This window comes from Culex quinquefasciatus, chromosome 2, assembly GCF_015732765.1.
Source record: "Culex quinquefasciatus strain JHB chromosome 2, VPISU_Cqui_1.0_pri_paternal, whole genome shotgun sequence".
In the NCBI taxonomy this organism is placed as follows: Eukaryota; Metazoa; Arthropoda; class Insecta; order Diptera; family Culicidae; genus Culex; species Culex quinquefasciatus.
In genome coordinates, this window is record NC_051862.1 from 25,452,099 (window position 1) to 25,466,313 (window position 14,215).

A 14,215-nucleotide genomic window follows, 5' to 3' on the forward strand; every position below is an offset into this window, starting at 1 on the left:
CAAAGGACTCTATACACATTTTGAAAAAAAAAAAAAACATTCTTGTTTAAAATTCTTTAGAAGAAATGTGTTGAAAAATGAAGAACGGCACAATTTACCCAAACCTACAATTCAAAAGATAGCCGAACCCGGCTAGTGGATCCATCGGATGAATCGCCAACGCAATTCAGCACAATTATGGTGCACTGTTTAACTATGCACAGATTTGAAGGGTTTCCTCCTCTGCTGCTGCTGCTGGTCAACAGTGACCACCCCACACCACCCACCGAACCGTCAGCTGGAAATGTGCCAGGACAATGAAAATTAAATCGCATTTCCCGACCCAGTCTCCAGCAGCACGATGAAACCGATTCGTTAGGCTTCTCTTTCCCCCCCTTTCTCGATGAAGAGGTATTGTTTGCTTTGGAAAGTGCTCAGAAATGCGCGGTGGGCCACGGTTTTGTGGGATGTGGGTGGCCCCCAATGGAAGTACGCTGGGAACGTGATGGGCCTGCATGGAAGCATGTGGGAGACCCTGCCGTAGCGTTGCCATGCATGGGATGGTTACTGTGACGATGAGTCGGAGTTGTAAAGGAATTGCAGGGTAAATTGTTTCAAGAGTTTGGTATTTTGAAGCAAAGTTTATTAAATTAAATCATGTACAAAAAATCAAGTTTTGAAAAAACAAATATTGAGAATCTTTACTGCCTGAAAATAAAATCTCTGAATCTACATAATGAAAGTTCAATACCGATAACTTTCTTTTGAAACTCTATGATGAATGAAATTTAAAACATTTTGCAAGTTCAAAATGTACATTTCTAATTTTTAGGTTCCCTAAATTCCACGACAGAATTACAAAATGAAAATCTCTATTTTTCTTTAAGTTTTCAATCAATTTGTTTTAATTTTCGGCTGATTTGAAATACTTTTACTAAAGATGGTTTCGCAATATTATCAAAAATCAAAATTTTTTATTTTATTTGGTTATCATGCTTGTCATAAAAAAATGGTTCTCTGGACACAGTGTAAAATGCATTTTCCGAAAAATGTCGAAGTTTCAAAGCTTCAAAGTCTTCAGAAGAGTTGTTGCAAATGGAATAGGGCAAGTTTTGGTTTGGTTCAAAATTAGGCTGGTTCACAATTAGGGTGATTTTGAACATCTAACTTTTCAGAAATGTTTTTTAGGAATTTTTCCGTCTTGTAGAAAGTTGTTAAATTTACCAATCCAAGCCACTTTGTCCAAGACACCAACATTTTATCTCGCAATCTACACCTTCAACGTCTAAATTTACGAAAGCAAACCATTAAAAATCATTTTTTTGAACGTGGCAATTTATTGTTGTGTTTTAGAGAAAAGCGATGTTGGGAGCACTTTTAAAGCTTTGCAAAACGAACATTTTTTTCTGACAAGTCAATATGGACTTAAAAGTCAAAAGTTACAGTTTTTATAAGGTTAAAAAGATACATATTTAAAACTCAAATATCTCAAAAAGGCGCCGCCCAAATTTTGAGCACCATGTTGCATTCGAAAGAGGAGATCTAGCGCTATAAATGCTGAAAAAAACCCAGAGGTAATTTTCTTAAAACTCAAGACATCTATATTTAAAATGTCTAATTTTTAAGGGAAAAGTGTTTGGGACCAACCTAACGTAATTCGAAAATGTTCCAACTTTATGTTTATCCATATAATTTTTCCCGTCGAATCTGAATCTGCCTTTAGAATTGAACGTGAATTGAATGTGTCAAAAAATAGATTTTTGGTCATTTTTTTGTAAAATTATCATAAAAACACAGTTGCATTGCTCGGTTTCGTGACAAAATGCGTAATTTTGAAAACAAATCAATTTGAAAATAGGCACAAAATCACATTAAACACACTCCTCAGAACATAGTAGGCCGCTAAAACGCAAAATGGCGTATATCTCGAGCAGATCAAGAGCTAGAAATTTGACGTCTTCGACAAAATTCATGAAATTGGCTCCTCTACAACTTTGCCGGAGCCCTTAAACGACATCCACCAAAGTTAGATTTTGGTTGACACCCTAGAAGGTCGCCACCCTGTGTATCAATAAGATCAAAAGATTGGCCTTACCAGGTACATGAACTCTTCCGAAAATAAATTTTTGCAATTCCGTCGTGAAACTACTTACTTTTCCTGTCATTCTTGAACGACGAAATAGCCTACTTTTCTGTACCAAAAATAACAGAATCGAATAGCAACACTTTTCAATATAAATGCTGAAAAGTTCTACTTTTCAGCACTCAAATGGGTGCTGAAAAGTTGAACTTTTCAGCACTTGTTTCGAAAAGTAACACTTTTCAACATTTTTTTGATTTAAACGATTTATTGACAAAATACATGAAATTTTGACTTCAAATTTCACTCAGTGTGTGTTTTTTGGAATTGCAAAAAATGTTGTATGGAACTCGTTGCAAAACATGATTTTTTCAGCACTCTTCGTATTTATCCAACTCGGTGAACCTCGTTGGATAAATGTACGACTCGTGCTGAAAAAATCCTCTTTTTGCAACTTGTTGCATAAACTACTATTTCCGAAAAAATGTGAAGTTTATAATCATTGTTGTAAACGCAAACCTTTTGGTTTTGTTCAAATTAAGGGTGGTTCATGGTTAATTGAATAAAATAACTTGGAACTTGTTGAACCCCGTTGGAAGAATGTAAGATTCATGTTGAAAAAATCGTCTTTTTGCAACTTTTTGCATAAACTATTATTTCAATTTCAAAGTTGATTTTAAATCAATAGAGAAGTTTAAAGGTTTTTGCGTTTCTATTTTTATTTGTTAAAGCTTAAGTAAACCAAAAATAAAGAATAAAATAAAAAAATGTGTACATATTCTAAACGGTTTGATAAAAACTTTGAATTTATGTACACAAATAAATGAACTGGTATTGCAAATAAAATTCATGTTTCTTGATTTAAATAATGCAAAAAAAAGAGAACTTTCGAAAATGTGTTTATTAGATTTATTTCAATTTTTATTCGCTTGAAATTGTAAAGCTTTTGTCGATTGCAATTAAATAGGTACTCTGATATCATTTTTTATTAAAAACATTCAAATTTCATTGGTCGTTGCAATTTTTTAAAGTTTAATTTCCTCAACACATCAGAAAAATACCGATTAGACATGATAAAATTTATTCAAACGAAATTTGGATTCGAATAAAACTTTATCACTGAAAAGTTATTCAGGAAAAATATATTAACTTCAATTTCTAGTAAACTTAGTTAAAACTGTAAGAAATTTCAATTTAGTGGCTTTTTGAACATTTTTAGACAACAATCCAATTTTATTCATATAAATCACAATTTTACGAAACGGATAATTTTGTTTTTACACCATTTTTCAGATTAAAAATATCAATATAGAAGTGATAAGAATTACATTCAAACATAAAAAAATGAGAATTTGAAACGAAGACATTTAAAAAATACATAGTCAAAATTCAAACAATACGTTTTATCAGCAAATTTTTATTGCAAATGTAATAAAAACAACAAAAAAATCCTATTTTTTGTAATAATATTTGAAAATTTTATGAAAAATCAAAATCGGGGTTAAATAACGTTTGAATCCGATTGATGCAAACGTTCTTCAGGGCGGGGCTTGTCGATTCAAGCTGAGGTACCTCACGCATGGCTAGCCTGCGTAAAAATAGGTCACTGAAGCTCAGCAGAGCTAACACAAGTATACAAAATAACTCAATTTGTAAAAAACGGCCGCGTGGCCCCTTTATGTTGGTTAAACAATATGTGAAAATTTGATCTTAAGCTATTTTTTTTAATTCAGACAATCAATATATTTATTGAATATTTCATGAGCAGTTTATGGGCCGGTTATAGAACTCTTTTGAAAAGCCGTCAAGGGCCGGAGGTTGGGTAAGTCTGATTTAAAGCGAAAGTACAAAATAAGATAGTTGAAAAAGCTTCAAAAAAAATTGAACAAAAAAATAATTTCGTTCTTCCTTTCTAGATTTTTTTCCGAAAATCCATCACTCAAAGTGAAACCTTTATTGCCCCTTTTTCAGAAAACGTTTTATTTTCATGTTCAGCCATGGCCAACAAAAATATAAAAAGGAATTAACCAAATAAAATCATCAAACCACGATTTTCTTAAAATTAAGGAGTTCTTCTCACCAATGATCACCCGCGACAGACACGGACAACGAAACAAAGAGTAACGCAAAAAGTAACTTTTTCAAAACTATTTTTCGTAAAATCGCGATAAGTTGTGATGTTTATGAGCAAATCCCTGATTTTTGTAAATCATTTTTTTGTAATTGTTTACTCTACAACTTTGTATAGCATTGTTATACTCCAAAAAATAACCCTTCATAATGAGAAAAATCACAAAATTTTAAAATGAAAAATTTTGTTCTAAACGAAAAATTGACACTTCTGTGTTAATGTAGATTCAAAAAGTACATTAAATTTCCCATAATATAACATGTTCTTAAATTTTTTACCGTCTAGTAACGGAAAATTGCAGGGTTTTTAAAACTTTTTTAGTGTTTTTTCGATTTTTCGTAATTCTGAGTACGCCATCAAATCGGGCGTCTAACTTTACATAAAAGTCCCTTTGACACCAAATTTCTATCTCATCACCGTTTCAGGCTGCAAATTATTGAAAAACACCTTTTTTTCTCATGTTCAAAAATGATTACACAATTGACATAATTTCAGTTCAAGTTTTAATTTTTGTTAAAACACATTTAATTATTTAGTTGATTAAACATAAAACTTAAAAACGTTACTTAATCCACCTTTAGGTGGTTGATGCCTTCCACACATTCATAAAGTCAACACATTCAGTAAAAATAACAACATTCCCCCTTAACATGTTTAACAAATCAACTTTATTTCGAATTTCTTTTGATAGGGTTCGCAGACCTTCAATATTTGAGGCTCATCGGCAAGGTCTGATAAAAAACCTATCCAACGATAGTTCGCATGGATGATTCAGGAGCAGTTCTCTACGGAATCGGTCTTCTTTAATTTTAATTTTTGTATTTTTTAATCCGGCTGAAACTTTTTTGGTGCCTTCGGTCTGCCCAAAGAAGCCATTTTGCATCATTAGTTCGTTCATTTAATTTTCCATACAATGTTTGATCGATTTAGTGTCTTCGGCAAAGTTGTAGGTATGGATATGAACTACACTGAAAAAAAAATATACACGGTAAAAAAAAGTTGGTGATTTTTAATTTCGCTTTTTGTCACTAAAACTTGATTTGCAAAAAATCACTATTTTTATTTTTTTTTATTTCTTTGACCGAGTTATGACTTTTTTAATCAATACAGAATTTTACAAAAACTCGAAATATTGGTCGGAAAAATTTTTCTACTTCATTTTTCGATGTAAAATCGAATTTGCAATCATAAAGTATTTCAGTGAATTTTTGATAAAGTGCACCGTTTTCAAGTTATAGCCATTTTTTGTTAACTTTTTTGAAAATAGTCGCAGTTTTTTTTTAATAAGTGCCCATGTTTGCCCACCTCTGAAAAAAATATTTTTGAAAAGCTGAGGAAATTCTTTATATTTTGCTTTATTGAACTTTGTTGATACGACCCTTAGTTGCTGAGATATTGCCATGCAAGGGTTAAAAACCAGGAAAATTGATGTTTAAAATCAAGACTAACATTTCAAAAAGGCGTAATATTGAATGTTTGGCCCGTTTAAAATGTAAGTATTGATTTTATTGATTTTTTTCGAAAATATCGAAAAATTTCACGAGTGTTTCATGTTTTGACATTGTAAATCGGACCATTACTTGCTGAGATATCGACATTAGAAAATGGTGGGTTGTTTGGGTGAGACTTAAAAAACTTCAATTTTCCTGTTTTTTTAACCTTCAGAGGTGGGCAAACATGGGCACTAATTAAAAAAAAAATGAAAAACTGCGACTATTTTCAAAAAAGTTAACTAAAAATAACTATAACTTGAAAACGGTGCACTTTATCAAAATTTCACTAAAGGACTTTTTAATTGCAAATTCGATTTTACATCGAAAAATGCAGTTGAAAATTTTTTGCGACCAATATTTCGATTTTTTTAAAAAATCTGTATTGATTCAAAAAATCATAACTCGCTCAAAGATTTTTTGCCCATTCTGGAAATTTCTGAAAAGTTGGCATTTGATGTTCTTTAAAACATAACATAAAATAAAAAAAAAATATTTTTTTTTTGCAAATCAAGTTTTAGTGACAAAAAGTGAAATGAAAAATCTTCACATTTTTTTTACTGTGTATAATTTTTTTCAGTGTAGTCCATATCCATACCCGAAGACACCAAATCGATCAAAAAAATCCATCAAAAGATACAGATTTTTGAATATTCACATATCATTTTTGTATGGACAGCTGCCAAATTTGTATGGAAAATTAAATGAACGAACTAATGAGGCAAATGGCTTCTTTGGGCATACCGAATGCACCAAAAAATTTCAGCCTTATTAAAAAAAAACAAAAATTAAAATTAATGAAAAAAACAATTTCGTAGAGAACATCTCCATACAAACTTTACTAATGGGGAAATGTTGACCGATTTTGCTCATATTGTGCCCAGAGTCCAAAAATAGCTCGAGGAATAATATTCAGCTTGTAAAGCGATCTTTTAAGAAAAAGTCCCATATTCTGGGCACCCTAATGAACATATTTGTCCTATAATTGTGTTCAAATTATGATTTTTGGAATTGCAATAAAAAAATGGTTTCATTCTCTTTTTCAAAAACTGTTCCGAAAAAATCAGCACTCAAAGTTAACCCTTTACTGCCCTATTTTCCAAAAAATGTTTTATTTTCATGTTTGCCATGGCTAAAGTAAACCCCAGAAAATATAAAAAGTGATGTACCAAATAAAATCATCAAACCCTGGATTTAAAAAATTTAGGAGTTCTTCTCACCATTGGATTTTTTTTTATCTAAGAAGGTTGACTTTCTCTCAGCTCAATTTTTACAATTTGTAAGAACATTCAATCATTTAGTGAAGGACTCGCCAAAAATATATGAAAAATGATGACTAATTTTATGCCTAACACTAACTTTAAATACTTTAAAATAAGAAAAAAAAAGACAAACGTTTGGCGATCATTCCGATGCTTTGAAAATTATAAGTTAAGAGCACATAAGAATTTTAACAAAAATATTAAAATATTATGTGAAAGACATCTGCCCATAATTGAAAATTCGGCTATTATGCCAAATCAAGTATTCCGAGAAAAACGCGTTTAAGTGTTTGTCACAAAATCTCCGTCAAGGCAATTTCCCATAAGAGTGGCATATTAGCCGTTTGGTTTTTCGCATCGGCAGCCGAGTCTAAACACTATTTCAGTGAAATTCAAGTTCCAGGAGATGTGTTGGAACATTCTCTACTGCCTGGTGTTGATATCTCATTTTTGCCAAAAGTGGATATTAGCCGTTTTTTCAATGGTGGGCAGATCAAGTGTTATTATAAAAATAATTCTGAATATGATATCACAACCCATCAAACTAACATATTGTATCAAAGGCGAATTAAATTTAGCTACAAAAAATCCATCTCGTTAAGCTCCGCCTCCGATACATTGTTATTCACGGTAATTTGTACTATATCGGTAAATTACGTTCCCCATAATTTATTCCAATAATAACAACGCTCGATCCACTTTCGATGAATCCCCCATTATCATCGTCATACATGTGAACTGATTTTTATTTTCGCTGAATTCTACCATTGTGAAGCTTGTTATGAGCTGTTGAATAGCATCGGTTCTTCTTCTTTTTTGTTGTATGCTCAGAGTCCCCAATCGGGCGTTCCTGACCGGGACGGCGTATAAATTTATAATTTTTTATTGTATCATTTCCGACTCAATTACTATAATTTCGCCCCATTGTCGAGCCAACGACGACCGGCAATCGATAAATGATCGATCGTCTTCCGTCGAAATGGAAAATTGGAAAATGTTCAGTCCCCAGGAAAATGGGCTCACGGGATCGTGTAAAGGCACACACGAAAGGACTTGCCATTACGAGGTGTGAAATAAAATATGGTTATCTTGTGTCATCCCATCGGCACGCGAGGAAACACGTGGGAAAGTGGAGGGGGGACACGTGGCAAACTATACAAATATGTTTCACTAGTGCACAACCCAACCCCTTCCGCGCCACCCTTGCTCAAGTTTGACACGTTGAACTACATAAAGTCCTTGTGGGAGAGGGGAAAACTTGGGAAATGGTTGCAGCACCACCGTCGAGAGTACCATAGGGAAAGTTAGTGATTTATTTGTTTATTGGAGTACAACTTTGTGCCTGGAATAAATAAAATATTGCTGCAATTCGAAACTGGGGGCACGAGGACGAAATGTGTGGTGTTGCAGGATTTATTTTGTGTTTACTTTTTAAACAGTACAAAAAAATAGAAGTAACAAAATAAAAGAAATGTTGCATTTTTTATTTCAATTTCAAAAACACAATTTCAAATAGAATTCTAGTAGAATTACGAAAGAATTCAACCACCGTCTCTCTCACATGTCGATTTACCTGTTCGGGAATGCTGCTGACAAAGCCCCCACACACACACACACACTAGCTTTTTGCTCGACAATCCTAGTTTATGTTTGGAACTGGATTATTTCCTGTTGTCAGTTTTGAGCACCTGGTGAAAGAGCGCAGATGATTTATTATGGATGTTCGAGTGAAATTCATCGATTCTGACGCTGGAGCAAATTTTTGAATTTTCACAGTTGAAAATGGTTTTATTTTCAAGCATGATGGATTTTAAAATTAATGAAAATTGTAGATTACGGAAATAAAAAAAAATCCCATGCAAAATTGGTTCATTGGTGTGAGGGTGTATGATGATCCAAACAAAAAGTGTTGATTTTGAATTAAAAGTATTTTTTCATAAATCCCCGCAAAAAAGCTACGTCATTTGTGGTTGGCACCCAATCGAAAAGGCCTTTAAAGGTAATCACAAAATTTAGGAAAAAAATGTGCTTCAAAATGCATTTTATGCTAGTGTGGTTGTTTTGCAATCATTAGTTTTCAAAAAAAAAGTGTAATTTGACGAAAACATAACAATTTACGTTACTGTACATCGAAATTTTACAAAAAATCTAAACATTTTTGCAGGGCTGTGGAGTCGGAGTCGGAGTCGGAGCCGGAGTCGGTGGAGTCGGGTCTTTTTGGGGACCTGGAGTCGGAGTCGTCAAAACTCGAACAGCTGGAGTCGGAGTCGGAGCCGGAGTCGGCTAAATTTTAAGAGCTGGAGTCGGAGTCGGAGTCGGAGCCGAAGATTTCTGATAACCCGGAGTCGGAGTCGGAGTCGGAGTTATCTTAAATTCAACAAAAAATATGTTTTTTATTGTTCAGTATTTACTATACAACGCATGCAATGCGTCGCCAATTTTTCATTTTTTAAAAGAGATTTATTAGATGCCATTATGTTTTTGAAGCTTTTTATTGGTATTGGAAAGCTCTAATTGTGTTATTTCACTATAATTACTAAATGATAACCTCTTACCCAAGCATGTAGTATCATAATTAAAAAAAATATATAAAAAATATTGGTTATGTAGTCAGACATATCTAATTGATTCTTGACTGCTTCCTTTTGCCTATATTTATGTGCCCTTCCAATTCAAATTTGACCAAATTTCATCCATTTCTTTCTGAAAAAAGAACATACACAGTCATCTTTTACCCCCATAGCGAATGTCTTGGAGGTTTTAAGTTAAATCATTTTTAGGAAAAAATTACGAGGTACATAAAAAGATTACAAATAGTAATTACTGTTTTTGGAAATCGAAAAAGAGTCACTGAAAGTTCATCTTTTGAGCATGAGCATGAGCATGAGAGACCACCCATGGTTGTCCTTCTCCGTTGCTGAACAGGGCCGTAATTTCCTATCAATTCAACGATCATACGCTTCAACGATCTAATGGTGTTTCCCTTATCAACAGCATGTAGGAATGCGCTGAAAAGATAAAACATCAAGATCATCAAAACTAGATCTGGAACAAATAGGTAACAGTCATTGGCCACCAACGGCGCCCGCCATGTCAGTTTGTAGATCTCGGGGGAATTGGGACGGGAATGTTAGTTAGCACAGGCTGCTACCAAGGGTGGGTTCTATACGATATCCACACCCCCGCGTGTGCCGGAAAACTACTTCTACTTGGGATTGTGTTAGTGGGAAAGGGTAATGGCCAGGATTCATCATAGAAGATGATGATGTGACCCAATAATCAATAAATTTTGTTTAATAGGGTGGTTATTATTCTCAAGGCAAACAATCGGATGCTGCGGATGAGACTATTCCCGTTTATTTGCTGTTGAGTTTAGCATAAATGATTCAATCTTAGACAGACGGCTGTGGAAAGAGAGAATCAAAATTATGTGTAATTAAAAAGTGAAATATTATACTCAGCGTAACATATTTACGTAGAGTTGACCTGAGACTAATTATACTTTTAAATTATTATAAGATGAGCGACAAATTAATTAATGATGAGTTATGATTAGGGTTAGTGAAATTTCACGATTTCGCGGATAGCGTGAAATCCGCGAAATTTGGCTTTTTCCGCGAAATCCCGTGAAATTTTATGTTTGTGTGAAAATGCAACGATTTTTCATAAAATAACTTATCAAACTTAAAAAGGAATAAAAATAATTTTATGAACTACTGTAGAATTAAGCGAGTGAATACCCTGGTTTTATTACTAATATAGGGTTAATGATTTTTGACGGTTTCGTAGACGGCGTGAAATTCGTGAAATTTATCAATTTTCTCGAATCATTGATTGCAAATATGGGCAAAAAAAATAAAAAGAATGAATATTGAAATAACAAGCCATAGTTTCAACATTTGCATGGAAAAAGTGTTTTAAAATGCATTTTACACTAGTTCAGTAGTTTTGCAATCATTAGTTTTCAAAAAATGTAAGATTTGAGGAAAAAAAAATTAGCAAAAAAAAAATTGCGATAACAAACATCGAAAGTTTTCAAAAATTCGAAAGATTTTTAAATCAACCCAAACATTCTTAAAATGATCCCAAACATTCTAAAAATGGAATGAAAAACGCAGGGGAATGAATTTTAAATTTATTTCAGTTGATCCATTGAAATTTTTAAGTTTTTCAAAAAAATATTTTTTTGTCCCCTGATTTTTCGGGCCAACTTTGAAGGGAGGGGGAGGGGGGGGGGGACAAATTATCATATTTTAAAAACATTAAAAAAATTTTTGGGCCTGTTAAATTTTAACGATATTTGTTTGAAAGTTAAAAAATACTCCTTTTTTGTTTTCTCTTCTCATTTAGAATAAAAATTTCGATTTTGTTAAAAATTATATTATTTTTGCAAAATGTTTATTAATTGAGTTTTTGACAAATGAGCTAAAACCCTTAAAAAATATGTTTAATGGGCTAAATGACGCAGAAAATTCAATTTATTTCACGCATTTTGACTGGACAAATCTAGCTTTGATATGAAATTCAATAAAATGTAAAATGATATAACAGAAGCAAATTAGCGAAAACATTTGAGCTTTGTTAGTCGAATATTAAAAGAGCAGTTCAGTAAATGAGAATACGCTTGCCCTAAATTTTGTTTCAAAATGTATATAGAGCCTATATATAGAGCCCATCCAATAACCAGGAGGATTTTTTTTTTGGAAATTGGAAGAATTTTTTTGTCGCATTCAAATTTAGTGAAGATTTTTTTACATAATAATACATAATGAAGCATAAAAAGTAGTTTCTGTGATTTAAACATAGGATTTTCAGAGTTATTTTAACATTTTTCAAGTTCCGCGAAATTTGTGTGAAATTTGGTGTTTTGAAATTGAGGTCCCCGTGAAATTTGCAATTTTCGAGCGTGAAAAATCACTAAGCCTAGTTATGATGTTATCTGAAGGACATGAACAATAGTGTTGAAACAAATTTGTCACCGTGCTTTAAGAGCTATAATGCTAAAAGGTATTTTCGCGGGAAACGAAAGGTCGAATATAATTTATATTTTGCTAACGCAATTAAGAACGAATCTTCCCATGAAACAATCGCGAATCATAGAACAAAGAAACTCGGCTGCGATGTGTATCAAGAAAGGCTCCGAGAAAAAAAAATGTTGCAGAGTAACCGCGCGGTCCCGCAACTCACAAACGAATAAAAATAAAAATCAAAAACGCGCGCTAATCATCTATCCTAAACATCAGCGTGTCTTTCGATAAACGATTCTTTAGAAATGAGTTTTTCAACGTGAACCGCCGGTATTATTTGTATTTAGTGAATAAAGTTTAAATTATCTAAAACGTTCATTCTTAGACAGCCGGCTGTGGAAAGATTGAACCTGACTAACTGGAAATAGGTAAATAACAAAACCTAGACAGACGGACGACCTTGTACGCGTATTTTTCGAAAATCACAGTTATCTTATCCTGTAACAAAGTTATTAGTTAACATTATACACAATCATTCATTGACTCACACAACCATTCACACAAAAAACTAACTAATTGTAATTAATGTTCAAGAGTCTTAAATTTTTGCCAAGTGTTAGGTTACAAATAAAGCGAGTCACTGAAAGTTCATCTTTTGTAACAAATAATCAACGATAATAACAATTTCTTACTTGGAACTCAACATGCGCATTTTGTTTATAACTGAGTACAAGAAAATCAAAGTGTTGCATTTAAAATAATTTAAACTAACAAAAAATATCAAAAGAAATTGTAACTAATTTTGAAATAATTATTGAATGTTGATGTTGATGTTGATTTTAGGTAAACTATTTTGATATCGTTGCAAATTATCGCTGAACAAATCTCAAGACTTCAGTACAAAAATTTACTAATAAAAAAATGTATAGAAGAAAATGTAGGATTTTAAATTATTTTTCAAATATTATAGATAAAAAAAACAGAATCAAAATATTATCAACCCGTAAGAATTTTCTCATACTGTATGTCCCACGCCAATATGACGGAAGGGGATTATCATTGCAAATCAATGTACCTTAAAAAAATGAAATACTTGTGACCTAGAAAATATTTTACTTGTGGATATTTGTATTTATTATACTTTAAGTTTTTTCATATATTTTGATGGAGGCGCAAGATCATTCATAAAGCTTCGTTTTAGGTGAAGATTCACGAAGTATCGTGCGCCTCCTTTTTAATGTATATTAATTTTTAAAATTAAAATAAATAAATTAATTCCAGGGTAAAATATTTTCTACGTCACAGATATTTGAAAAGGACCTCTTAAGCGTCCTTTCCACGAAGAAATTGTTCAGATACATTGATTTGCAATAATAATCTCCTTCCGCCATGGCGTGATGTCCATGTAAAAAAAAAACAAAAAAAATGTTTCGTTTAAAATTGTCATTTAAAAACAAGGTGCCTGTCACTGTGCTTCTTATAAATGTCAGCCTGAAAAAGAGCAAATGGAATTTTAATGTTCAATAGATCATTAAGGCCAGGTTTCTTTTAATTATTCATTCAAAAGTAACAATTTAATATTCAAATTTATTAGCTTTGAATACATTATTTGCAAATTTGAGATTAAGCAAATAATTCCAAATTTATTTACAAAACTGTTCTTCTCAAAATGCCTCTAAAACTGAAGATAATTTTCGATTTCCGTTTCCATAACGTATAAAACTTGTAACCTAGAAATTTTGTTTTCGTTTTGTGATTCGAACTTATTTTTCTTGAGAAAAACATGACGCTTAGAGAGTATTCAAATAATCTTATTTATCAATGTTTTAAAAATAATTAACTAAAAATAGTTGACTAACTTTTGAAACATTTAAAAATATGTGGAGTCGGAGTCGGAGTCGGAGCCAACCATTTGTTGAAAGCTGGAGTCGGAGTCGGAGTCGGAGTCGGCTAGAGTTGGTAGGCCGGAGTCGGAGTCGGAGTCGGAGCCAACCATTTGTTGAAAGCCGGAGCCAGAGTCGGAGTCGGAGTCGGCTAGTCTGAGAAAGCTGGAGTCGGAGTCGGAGTCGGAGTCGTTTGAAATATGACCCGACTCCGCAGCCCTGCATTTTTGGATGAACTCTAACATGCCCAAAATGATCCTAAAGGCATATTAATTGATTTCAACTGATTGCACTTCAATTTCCATTGAATTTAGAAGATGTTTGAAATAATATTTTTGCCCCTTGATTTTGCAGGACGGTTTAAAAGGGAAAGGGGGGTTTTATTCAAACATATTTGTACAAGCCTTATTGAAAAAATGTTGT